The 13099-nt window shown below is 36.1% G+C and overlaps 1 pseudogene; it reads left to right on the forward strand.

The window, feature by feature from the left end:
- Window positions 1-2632: 2632 nt before the first annotated feature.
- Window positions 2633-11968, forward strand: LOC130735130 (two-component response regulator ORR21-like; annotated as a pseudogene).
- The last annotated feature ends 1131 nt before the right edge of the window (window positions 11969-13099 follow it).

Raw genomic sequence — 13099 nt, forward strand, 5'->3', positions numbered from 1 at the left:
AGCAAGTGTACCTTCCTGACGACCTACCTAACGTTCTCAGCCATAGCAGAAGCTGGATTTTCCAGAACTGCCCTCCAACGGTAGCATTTCCCATGCAACGCTCAACCCTAATCCTTGGAGTATATATAGAGGCTGAAGATTGAAAGAAGCGGCGAGAAGAAGTAATACACACGCGCAAGACATATTCAAAATATTCTAAGCTTTCTTTCATCTGAAATTCATTGAGTTTACAATTAGCTTTTTAGAAGCAAATCTCTTGTAAACAATTCTTTGATAAACAGTTTGTTTAGTTCCTTTAGGAGATCAAGGTTGATCGGATCCTAGAGAAGACTAAGAGAGTGAATCTTAGTGTGAGCTAAGTCAGTGTAATTGTTAGTCACTTGTAGGTTTCAAGTGCAGTTGTAACTCTTACCTGATTAGTGGATTGCCTTCATTCTAAGAAGGAAGAAATCACCTTAACGGGTGGACTGGAGTAGCTTGAGTGATTTATCAAGTGAACCAGGATAAAATCCTTGTGTGCTTTTCTATCTCTTATCTTTAGCACTTAAGTTCTCGAAAGATTTGTCTAAATCTTTAAGGTGGAAGTTTTGTTCTGAAAACGTTATTCAAACCCCCCCTTTCTACCGTTTTTCATACCTTCATGATGAGCATCATATAACGTTATAACACTCTCCAATCATTTTGAACTTGCTTCCAACTATTGTCTCTCAATTCTAGAAGAAGATATTACTCGTTGACACATGATTCAAAATATTAAATATATTTTGAGAACATCGTTGTAAGGAATGATAAAGAGTGTCACTGATTACTTATATTTCTATCATCACATGTAACATAAAAACAAATTAAAAACTAATCAATTTATGAGAACAAAACTTGGCGGGGGCTGGAGTCTAGGACTACAAAAAACCTATAGAAAAACACCTATAGTCGGTAAACTTTTCAAAATCCATGGAGGGTCGTGGACTTTGCTAGCCCTTCCCTAGATACACCAACTCAAACCACCATCACAACACAATTTGTTGTATAGCAATTGCTGAAGATCCATTGGCCAAAGTGAGGAAAAATGTGTCATCGATGTCGTTGATGTATAGCAATTGTTGAAGATTGATTACTTCCACCTAAAACCTGCCTCCCCATGCTTAATCAGTATACAGTTTGTGGAATATATAGTTTCAAAAAAACGTTTGTGGAATATAGCAATTTGTGCAATAACATCGCTAAATTAAAATTGCAAACATAGAATTTTATGTGTTGGGATGTTTAATACATTTTCTATATGATGGGATGAATTCATCTTCTGTTATGGCAATTGATGGAGAAAGATTGAAGTTACTCTTGCATCTTGTGTACCCCTAGAGAAACCGATCTACATCTCCTTAATGTTATGCTTCTATAGTCATCAAGGTAGCAGAGAAGAGGAGATGCGCCACTTTGGAGAATGAAGAAACATGAGAAGTTAAGTCTGGAAAGAAAATAAAAGGGTCACGTGAGGGTGATATTTGAATAATCACAACCCTTAAATGTTAATAAAATAGAGGGTGAAGATGAGGAGTAACTCTTTAAAGTTACTCTTGGTGTAAGTGGAGCATCCTCTATATATATATTGTGATGTATCTCATTATGATGATTTTTTAAAGATAAATTATTGAATGATTGAAAGTACATGATACCAAAACACAATACACCCTTGTATAAACAAAAACACAATACACTACCCCAGAGTAGCCAAAACTTAAGGATTGAGTCTCATTAAAACCTTACTAGGAAAAACCATTTGGGATAAAAGCCTAATGAGGGAAAAAGAGTACCTCAATCCTAAAAGTGTTTTACATATCAATACGCATAAAAACCGTCCATAAAACAACCCCTCCAAATACATTCACAATACCACACAGCTAACAAACTTATTTTAATACTAACATAATTTTTTTTTCGAAAAGTAATACAGACATAAATAATAACATAAATCATTAATAACTAATTAATATTGTGATTAATGTATAGTTCAAGTCAAGTGTACTTATTCATACCTTTTTATTGACTTATTCATACTTAAAATATTATATTATTTATAATATAAAAAAGAATTGATACTATAAATAATTAGATTAAGTTAATTTTCTTAATATTAGTTAATATAATTATTAAATTAAATGATAATTAATAACCAATTAATATTATTATTAATTTTTTGGGAAACCAATTAATAACGAATTAATATTATTATTATTTTTTTGAATACCAATTAATATTATTATTAATGCTGGTTCAAGTCAACTTTACATTTATATACATATACTTAAAATTTTAATATAAATAAGTAATATAATGAATATAATAATGAAATTCATTGAACATTTACCTGAATGGTTGACTAAATTTGTTAAGTACAAAAGTAATAATGAGTAATAAAATTAATAATTAATAACTAATTAATTTTTCTTTGAAAGGTATTAATAACTAATTAATACTGATGAATATATTTCAAGTTATTTGCTTATATATAGAGATAGATATTGAGAAATCTATCTCTATATAAGAGTGTTTGTCCTACATTGAAATCAAAATCAATCAAGTTATATTTTAAAATCTCTTCATCCCCCCTCCCTGCTCAGCCAAACTTCTCCAGCTGTTGTTCCCCCCTCTTACAACAACAAAGATCTTCCCCAGCTCCCTTTCACCCCAATTCTTCAGTTATACTCAGTGCCCCACTCCAAATTCCCCACTGTTTCTCGAAACGACGACGTTGCCTCACAAAAGCAACCATGGCTGCGCCGTTGCAGAAACGAGTGCACTCCGGCACCAGCTCCGGCGGCTCATATAAGGTTACTTCCGCCCCAGAGTTCCCGGTGGGTCTCAGAGTTCTCGTCGTCGACGATGATACCACCACCTTGAAGATTATTGAGAAAATGTCTATTAGTTGCAATTATCGCGGTTAGTTTGACTACTCACTTTGTTCTCTTGATTTCTTCGATGAAATTCGTCAATTTTGCATGTTTGATTTTTATGATTGAATTGATGCTTCGTGTTGTTTGTGACTGTTTTTTTCGTTGTTTATATAGATCACATGGTGTTGCACTTGGAAATTTTAGATTTTTGTGTGCCTGTTAAAATTTATGCCTTGCGGCAGAGACGTGAATTCTGCAGGGGCACCTATTTGGGTATACCTAATTTGATATGGATTTGAGAACGGATGTTGTGCTAATGTCAACAACAATTGAGCATTTTCTCCCTTTAATTGAAAGCAGGAAATCCTAGGAAGATTTGCATGATATTCTTGCATTAACAGTTCTTATACCCATATGATTTGTGCCTTTTATACTTTTTTTGCTTGAATGTAGGACTTGCAAATTTTCTGGCCTTCAAGGCTCAACCTACTGTGGTTTATGTGTGTGTGTTCTTATTTGATGTGTTCAATGTTGCATAATGAATGTGAAAAAAGGGTTTGGTTTTGTTACATGTCATTTTGTAAGAAGCTGAACAAATTTCACTTTACTCTATTTGTATATGACATGGGTGGCAGCTGGTTTTCGAGTCTTGTAAATTTGAATATCATTTCTTCTTAACTCTCATTGTAATTTTGTCTTCCAGTTACCGCATGCTCTGATGCCACTATTGCTTTGAATCTTCTGCGAGAGAGGAAAGATGATTTTGATGTGGTACTGAGTGATGTTCACATGCCAGACATGGATGGATATAAACTTCTTGAACATGTTGGGTTGGAGATGGATCTTCCTGTTATTAGTAAGCACGGTTTCTCTTTTTAATAGTATTACTTTACTTGTAATCCTTAACATTGAAAGTTGGTTTTTTTATGGATGCTGCAGTGATGTCTGTTGATGGTAGAACATGTGCTGTCATGAAGGGAATTAGACATGGGGCTTGTGATTATTTAATTAAGCCAGTACGTCTGGAAGAACTGAGGAATATATGGCAGCATGTCGTTAGGAAAATATACAATGAAAATAAAGAACATGCAAATTCTGGTGATGCTAAACATACTTCTTCTATTGAATTGGAGATTGATGACCCATCATCTAAGAAGCCCCGTGTAGTGTGGTCAGTAGATCTGCATGAAAAGTTTGTCAGTGCTGTGATTCAACTTGGGCTTGACAGTATGACTCTCCACTTATTTTTTCTTTCCATTTCTTTTGATTTTGCCTTTTATGACAACTTTGGATTTCAATAAGCATAAAAGCACAATCTAACTCGTATATATATATATATATATATTTTTTTTTACTATTTTTAAGCATGAATTTCCATTTAGGAGATCAATTGTTTCTTGTACTTGTATTTCAGGGGCTGTGCCAAAGAGAATTCTAGAGTTGATGAATGACCCTGACTTAACAAGGGAAAATGTTGCAAGCCATTTGCAGGTTTGTTTTCATTCCAAAAGTTGAAGTGATTCTTTACCTTTTTCCGTGAGATCCATTTTCAGTTTTTTAGTTACTATCAATGGATATGCAACTGATCTCACCAGTTACCCTATCTTTCTTCTTTACTTTTATATATACTATTTTTTATGTAAGTTTTGTTATGTATTGGCCCACGATTTACCTTCTGTTTATTTTTATGATTAGTCTTTCTTAACATTGTTGATTTAGCAAGGATAGGAGTGTTTATGGCTAATTCGTAGAGGCAAAGAGGTGTCTACAAGTTCAAATTTTTTTATAAAAAAATTAATGGTTTTTTAGCATCAATGAAACTCAAAATTACAATGCTCTCTTTTGTTATTCCATGTTAGGAAGGGCTATTGATTGACGAGGTCGCATGTCATAAAAGAGGTTTTTAGTTTCTTTTTTTCAAAACTCAGTGTTTATCTTATTTAAGACAACATTATTAAATCTACTTCCGAAGAGGTTTAACTGTGCTACATCCATCATTTCTTACTGTTTTGGGTATGAAATTTTAGGTTAGACGTGTTGGATGATGTGTCAAGCTGAGATGAATGTCTTGAGTGGATTATGTAAAAAACAGCCAGAGAAATCATTATTGAAAGTTAATGCAATGGTTGATTTGACTTGAAAATGGAATTTTAAATTTGCTATGAATGTACAAACATAGTTACGAGAATTCCCTGGAATAAAATTAAAAAACTAAGATTAAGGGAGACCAAGAATGGCATATGCAGAAGTGTCATAAAGAACTTGTCAGTTTTGTATCTTTTTTCTGCTCTTTCTGAAAGCAGATGTAATTACTTGATTAGCTAAGAAGGGAAAATATATATGCAAATGAATATTATCCATTTTTCTGTGATAAATGTCCATACATGTGAGTTTATGAATGTCAAGTGGTAGGATTTAAGACCCAAATCAATTTTGCTAATAACTAACCAGAAAGTAGAATTAGTTATTGGATCTGGAATATTATATGTTTTTTGATAGTTTTTACAAACTGAGGCACCAAATTATAGATAAATGAGCTTTGTTTTGTATTTTTAACTAATATTTCCATTCTGAACTGCAATTTCCATTGGCAGAAATTTAGAATTTATTTGAGGCGATTAAGTGAAGTGGCACGGCAACAGATTGGAATGCTAAATACAGTTCCTGGGACTATAGAATCCAAGTTGAGTGCATCTGGAAGATTTGACATACAAGCTTTGGCTGCTTCTGGCCATGTTCCTCCTGAAACACTTACAGCCATTCAAGCTGAGTTTTTAGGTCACCCCATAACTAACATAATACCTACGGTGGGCCAGATTACCCTTCTCGAAGCATCAAGACAGGGTCCAATACATTCTAATGTTCATCATGGTTTGGCACATGGTCAGCCTCTTGAAAAATGCCCTTCCAACATTGCCAAGAATTTCCCTCAGCCCATCGTTACTTTTGATGGCACATCTTCAAGATATGTTGCATCGCAATCACCCAATACAATTAATTATGTGGGACCAAATAGTAGCGTTGGAAGGTTGGGCGTTCAGAATAATGACATGCTGGTGAATATATTGCGGCACCAACAACAGCAGCAGCACCCGCAACAGCCCTCACCTCTGATACAGGATCAAAGTCAATCAATCAATGTTCAACCATCTCGTGTGGTAGTTCACTCTCAAGCTTTTGACACTTGAAGGTGGTGAATAATCTTGCTACTGTCAACCAGGGTTGCAGTTTTGGCAGGAATGCCATAATTGGTTATGGTTCATTGTCAAAATCAAATAAATCATTGAGTACATCTCAATTTACTAGTGGTGATGCCATAATTGGTTATGGTTCTTGTTCAATAGGCTCCACCCATAGCAATATTCCGCAGCTTCAAAACTCAACTTTCATATTTGGTGCTGCGAAACCAATCCCTGAACTTCTGCCTGTTACTGATAGACAAGTTCCCTATGGTGTTAAATATGGTGCTTCACTTGATCAAGCATGTCCTAGCAGTCTTGGATTTGTTGGCAGAGGTACCTGCATTCCAAGTAGGTTTATGGAAAATGAAATTGAATCTTCTGCAGGTGATTTTAGTCAAATGAAAGTATCCGTAGATAGCAATGGTAACACCATGAAGGAGGAGCCAAATTTTATATGATCATTACAGTGTTCACTGAATAGGTAATTTGAGATTTGTTTGAACTTTATAATATTATGAATATTAGTTGCAGTACTATTTGACAAGTTTTATATTACTGGAGCTTATTGTAAGTTGAATGATGATGCTATCTTTGCCTTGTAAGTTTCTTCAATGGAAATAAAAGTGCTTCAACTACTTTCTACACATTAATAATTTAAACTTATAAATGAGATTAAACGTATCTGAAAATGTTTTGGTGACTTTGATGTGGGCATTTCTATTGTCTTGGGTATTTGCTAAACCTAGATTATAGAACATTTAATAAATAACTATTACATGATTTGATGTGTTAAACATATTAAAGTCATGATAAGCTTTGACATTATAGTTATTACGCCTAATAATACTTTATTTGACCGTTGCTCGTGTTTAAACTATAGAAGTTACACGAGGTTTAGAATAACACGTTAAGCCTAGAAAGTAGTCTTGCACCGATGCGTTTAACAAGAAGCTAGAAGCTGAAGGATGAATCTCAGAGAGATTCCGTATGGATAGTATACGTATGATGTCGAGAGTGTGTAGTTCCGTAGCGGCATCATTGGGGATTTAATATCAGGGTAATTGAAACTACTGGATGTTAGGAACTCATCGACTGTTCCAGTGGGTTTTTCTAAACCTTCACCTTCGAGGTATTAGGCCGGATCAACTTAATATTGAGGGGGTGATATTCGGAATCAGAACTGGTAATGGACTTTGATAGATGGATTGGTAAGGTTGATTTGATTGGATCGAGGACTAGTTGAGTTGGGAGGTAAAGTTCGCGTGAAGTATTTGTCTGCTTGCGAAGGAGTTATAGTTTTAAGAAATGGATATTCATTTAAGAAGTATTGAAGAATTAAAGGACATTTGAGGTCCAAACTTGGTGACAGTTTAGGTTTAAGTCTATAATTCTTGCCTTAAGTGTTTAGGACTCAAGGTTTGTCAGGTTTTGATCGAGAGACTAAGTATCGGATTGATTGAAGGACGATCTAGTTACAGAAATAAAGAGTTAGTATTAAGATGAATACTTGAGATTGTTGTATGTGGGCAAATTTCTTAGAGTCTAAGAATGAATGGAGCTTTGTTATGGATTTCGATGTTGCATGCTAGGGTAGCAAGTGAATTTCACTAAGTTAAGTGAGGATCTTAGGGTTAAGATTGACCCTGGGAGGTGAAAATCATGTTCGAATAGGAGATTTAGTGGTGTTAGCATTAACGATTGTAGTTAAACCTCAGAATGTTGAGGGATCGGATGATAACATGACTAGTTAAGTTTCCTGAGGTACAGTTATGATTTGATCTTCTAGGGAATAAGTTCGGATTTAGGGGGAAGTGTTAAGGATTTTAGGTAATTGTAAAGTGGGTTGTGAATAAGTGGAGGTTGGTTTTATGGTTCGAGTAAGGGAAGTCTCGAAAAAGGGGAGATGACAATGATGGATTGTAAGATATTGATATGATGATTAGCTTATAAGTTGCTGATGAATGGATGTTAAAAGGGATTGGGTCTAGCGATGCACAAGGTATTAAGACTCAAGTCGAGTTTTAATTTGAATGATGACTAAGTAGAAGATAGATTTCAAGGTGCGAATAAGGATAGTTACGAAGTTAGAGGTAATGATTAATGGACTAGTAGATTCTAAGGGAATTGTTCGTCTATGAGTTATAGAGCGATCGAGTTAAGTTTTGAAACATGAGTGAAGATCACAAGGACAAGTTGAACATTCACTCTGGAATGGCAGAGGTGTACGAGTTTTAAGCAGAATATCGGACGAACGAAAGTAAATGAGCAAGTGGATAAGGCTGTGCGATTGCACAGGGTGCCAACCAATATTATTTCCAACATAGAACCGACACGAGTGGTCGAGCCGGACGACATAGAGATGAAAGATGAACTGTCTTTCGAAAACGCCGCCAATTAGCATTGGTGACGATCATTTGGAACAAGGACATAGACGATGCTACGTGGGAGCTTAAGGAACAGATCGAGGAACAGTATCCGGAATTTCTACTGAACCGTAAGTTTCGAGGTCGAAACTTTCTTTTTGGAGGGTAGTAATGTGAGACCCAAGATTTTAAGCTTAGAATAAATTAGTGAAATTCCTTATTAACGAATAAGTTCGATGTATCGTGAAGGGAAACCTGAACAAGAGTTTCTTGGATGAAATGAATTTATGAAGGAGAAGGTTCAGGAAAAGTTCAAGGATTGTATCAAAACCGATAAGAGTTATAGCACGACTAATATTCGCCTAAGCCTAGGTCAAAGACACTAGTAAATAGCTAATTTACACTTTAGGACGCGATGGAAACTAATTCCAAAAATCTTCAGAGAAATGTTAGAATTTCTCTTATTCGTCTATAAACAAGTATTTTGATGCGAAACCCTGGAATGTACGAACGTCAAATTCCAATTCTCGGAAGTTTGCCGAAACGGAATCCCTGATAGTTCAGAAACCCTAAAATCTACGGACGATGAAGACTTTTTCTATTCGGAGCTTCAAACGAAGATTCCACACACGTTCACCCATTTCTCTTGATGTTTCCAATCTTTCTTCAGAAGGAAGTTTCTGCATCCGAGGTCAATATCATAAAGTGCATAAAGTGCATTTTTAATGCCGGTAAGCATTAAAAACAAGCCTCGAAAACCAAAAATCATACTGATATTTCTTCGAAGAATTAGAAGATTCGGCGGGAAGAATATCGTGTCTAAAATACGTTGGAATCAGTAGGAAAAATCGGAATCGCGAAATAATCATTTTTCCGCATTTTCCAAATCCTATAAATAGGTGGAAAATGAAAAAAAAAACAAAAAAATTCCCACCTTTGAGAGAGAGAGGCCGAGAGCTTGAGGAGGAGGAGAGGAGAAGAAGATTTTCGCCGTTTCTTGCCCGATCGTTTCGCCGTTCGTTGCTAATCGAAGACATCGAGGTATAGTTACTATCCCTCACTTCTGATCGCCAGATCTGTCGACTTTTTCTATGTTTTTCTGAGCTCAAAGTTTGGAGCTTTTTGTAAAATTGTCCAAATAGCTTGATTTCTCTGTCTAAACATCTTCCCTACGTGCCCAAGAGTAGTTCTGTCGGATTACATTTTTCATTCTGTCGCCGAAATTCCGCCGGAATCAATTTTTACCTCAAATACCCATTTTTGGGGCAAAGTCTCATCTTTTCGGTTTAGAACTCACGACTTAGCTTAGTGTCAGTAGGATTGGTTGTCATAAACGTCGTTAGTGACATTTCCATCCGATTAGTTTTTCAAAATTCGAATTTTTGATTTTCCGAGCTAAAAATATTGACCAAAATACCCCTGTGTTAGTTTTCGACCCGATAATTTTTCTGAGAGTTTCCCTGGCGTAGATATCGCCTTAGAATACCTAGGAATTGATTTAGATCGAAGAAAAAGTTCGAAAACCCTATTTTCCATAGTGGCCGAAACCTATTTGCTTGGGTACCGTGTCCAAAAATAATTTTTGGGTCTCTATGACCTGAGCCATTGCGTAGCTTTTTCAATTGTGGAAATTTTGGCTCCGGTTTCGTGTCATTCCGAGTTCTGTAGCTCGAGTTATGCACGTTTTAGCGAATAAAGTGTTTTTGTACAAAACCGGAATCGAGTCAAAACTCATCCATTCGGGGGAAGCCCTTCCATTCGTGCCTAAATGTTGTACTCTGAAGTTTCTTGAGCTTTGTCGAACATTAGTTAGGATTGTTTCGACTGTATCGACTTGTGTTGATTCATTATTGCCTTGTTTACTCAAAGGTTCAATTGTGGAAACTTTGGGATTGACTGAACAAGCTTGTGAGGGAGACCTACACCGCGAGACTGGAACAACTCGAGGTTAGGGAAACTTACTTACTAGCTATTGCTTTATAGGCGTCGATGAATTCGACTTGAATATTGCTTGAATGTTGGATATTGTATTGATATTGTTATTGAACTGAGCTATATGCCATTATTTCTGTTGAGTTTACGATGTCCTGCATATGCTCTATTGAATTGTACTGACTTGAGATAGTACATGATTATATGATTTCGGAGTGTGGGAAAACGTGATGTTATGCCATGCTAATGACGAGGTTTGGGAAATGTTAGGCAGGCTCTGACCGAAGGTCTAAGCCATAGTCATTTTAGGATCGAGACCTTCCCGGGGAATTACTTGGATTTATTGGGATCTTTTTACTTATAGAGTTTTGGAACAAAAGAGGAACGAAACTTGATTTCATAAATGAAATTCATAATGCATTAACCAAAGATAGAACATCTTCAAATAGTAATAACAATTTATTGGAAAAGACCTAGGATCTGAAAATGGGTTGGAAAACGGGAATGGGTCGACGATCTAAGTGTTAGGAAAATCCTTGAGTGCGATAGCACCTTTTACTCCTTTAGCGGTTTATCTAGCCATCCAAAGGATGAGCCAGGGATGATTGGAAGGTCCCCAAGTGCGAGTGCACCATCTATGCTCATTGAGCAGCCTTTTGGCCATCGAGCTGATGAGCCTGAGTAAATTGAAAAGTCACCGAGTGCGAGCAGCATTCTCCTTGTTCGTTGAACAGTCCATTTGACCATCGAGCTGGTGAGTCAAAGTAACTTGAAAAGTCACTGAATGCCAGATGCATTCTTTTGCTCGTTGAGCAGGTTGGTTGGCCATCGAGGTGGTGTGCCAAAGTGACTAGGAAAGTTACCAAGTGCGACTAGCACTTCTTTGTTTACCTTAGGGTATTGTAGAGACAATGTACTCTAGCTAGACACGCGTACCTTGGTGAGGACGTTTCGTTGTTTGGCTAACCATATTGCATCCATGCATACATTTCTTGGAAAGTGTGCTGCTTTCCGAAGGACGATCTCAGATCGGACTTCAACGGAGCTAGATGCCCCATTGGAGCTAGCTGCTTCACAAGAGCGTGCTGCTTCCCAGGAGCGTGCTGCTCCATAAAAGCGAGATGCTTTACAGGAGTGAGCTGCTTCATAAAAGCGAGATGCTTTAGCGGAGCTAGATGCTTGGCTTGTCCCATCCATCGAGATGGTGACATTTTATCCGGATCATCTTTTGAGAATGACATTGCATTGGCACGCCATGCACCTAACTATACTTGTTGATGTTATTGTGATTTGTTGTTCAATAGGCTCCACCCATAGCAATATTCCGCAGCTTCAAAACTCAACTTTCACATTTGGTGCTGCGAAACCAATCCCTGAACTTCTGCCTGTTACTGATAGACAAGTTCCCTATGGTGTTAAATATGGTGCTTCACTTGATCAAGCATGTCCTAGCAGTCTTGGATTTGTTGGCAGAGGTACCTGCATTCCAAGTAGGTTTATGGAAAATGAAATTGAATCTTCTGCAAGTGATTTTAGTCAAATGAAAGTATCCGTAGATAGCAATGGTAACACCATGAAGGAGGAGCCAAATTTTATATGATCATTAAAGTGTTCACTGAATAGGTAATTTGAGATTTGTTTGAACTTTATAATATTATGAATATTAGTTGCAGTACTATTTGACAAGTTTTATATTACTGGAGCTTATTGTAAGTTGAATGATGATGATATCTTTGCCTTGTAAGTTTCTTCAATGGAAATAAAAGTGCTTCAACTACTTTCTACACATTAATAATTTAAACTTATAAATGAGATTAAACGTATCTGAAAATGTTTTGGTGACTTTGATGTGGGCATTTCTATTGTCTTTGGTATTTGCTAAACCTAGACTATAGAACATTTAATAAATAACTATTACAGGATTTGATGTGTTAAACATATTAAAGTCATGATAAGGATGATGGTGGGCAATATTTGGAATGTATCATGTGTTATTCTTCCGAAACATGCTAATTAAATATTAACAGAGGTGTGTTCCTAGAAAAGATTACCAGGGGTTGAGGATATTGTAGCAAGCTTTAGGATCACACAAATTCATTATTATAATTTCTCACCTTTGCTTTGTCATATCTTTCACATCATATGGCATAAGGTGAATAAAGTTGAATGGGTTGGCACCTTTTGTTTAAAAGATAAATCTTAACTTGAATTTGTGCTTAAATTTATGTAGATTATTAATGTCTTCCTGCATCTTGTTTGCAACAAGTTGAGTTCTTTGGTGAGGAGAAGGCCTTTCATCTTAAGGTACAAATTGTTTCCTCTTTAATTGTTAAGAAAAATAGTTGTAGATCTGCTTTTTATTTGCACCTGCACCATTCTTAGATGCACTCTAGAGCTCAATGATGACTCCTACTCTGTATAAAAGATTAGTATATATGGTGTTTCGTATGCTCCTTAGTTGCTGCACATGTAACTAGGAATGTTTTATCATGTATCAAGCAGTTTGTAGGGAAACAAAATTTGGTTTTATTTCAACATTATTGTCTTCATGCGTGGTTATAATATCTTAGAATACTCTAGGAGTAATTATTGGGTGAGCACAAACACAACACTTCAAATTTAGGCACACCAACTAAACAAATTACAAGTCACCAAAGTATAAATAGTTAAAAAAAGTTAAACATATGTCACTTTCTATTCCTATAAGCTTGTAGGATTGCTCACCACCTTA

The sequence above is a fragment of the Lotus japonicus genome, chromosome 2, assembly GCF_012489685.1.
Source record: "Lotus japonicus ecotype B-129 chromosome 2, LjGifu_v1.2".
NCBI lineage: Eukaryota > Viridiplantae > Streptophyta > Magnoliopsida > Fabales > Fabaceae > Lotus > Lotus japonicus.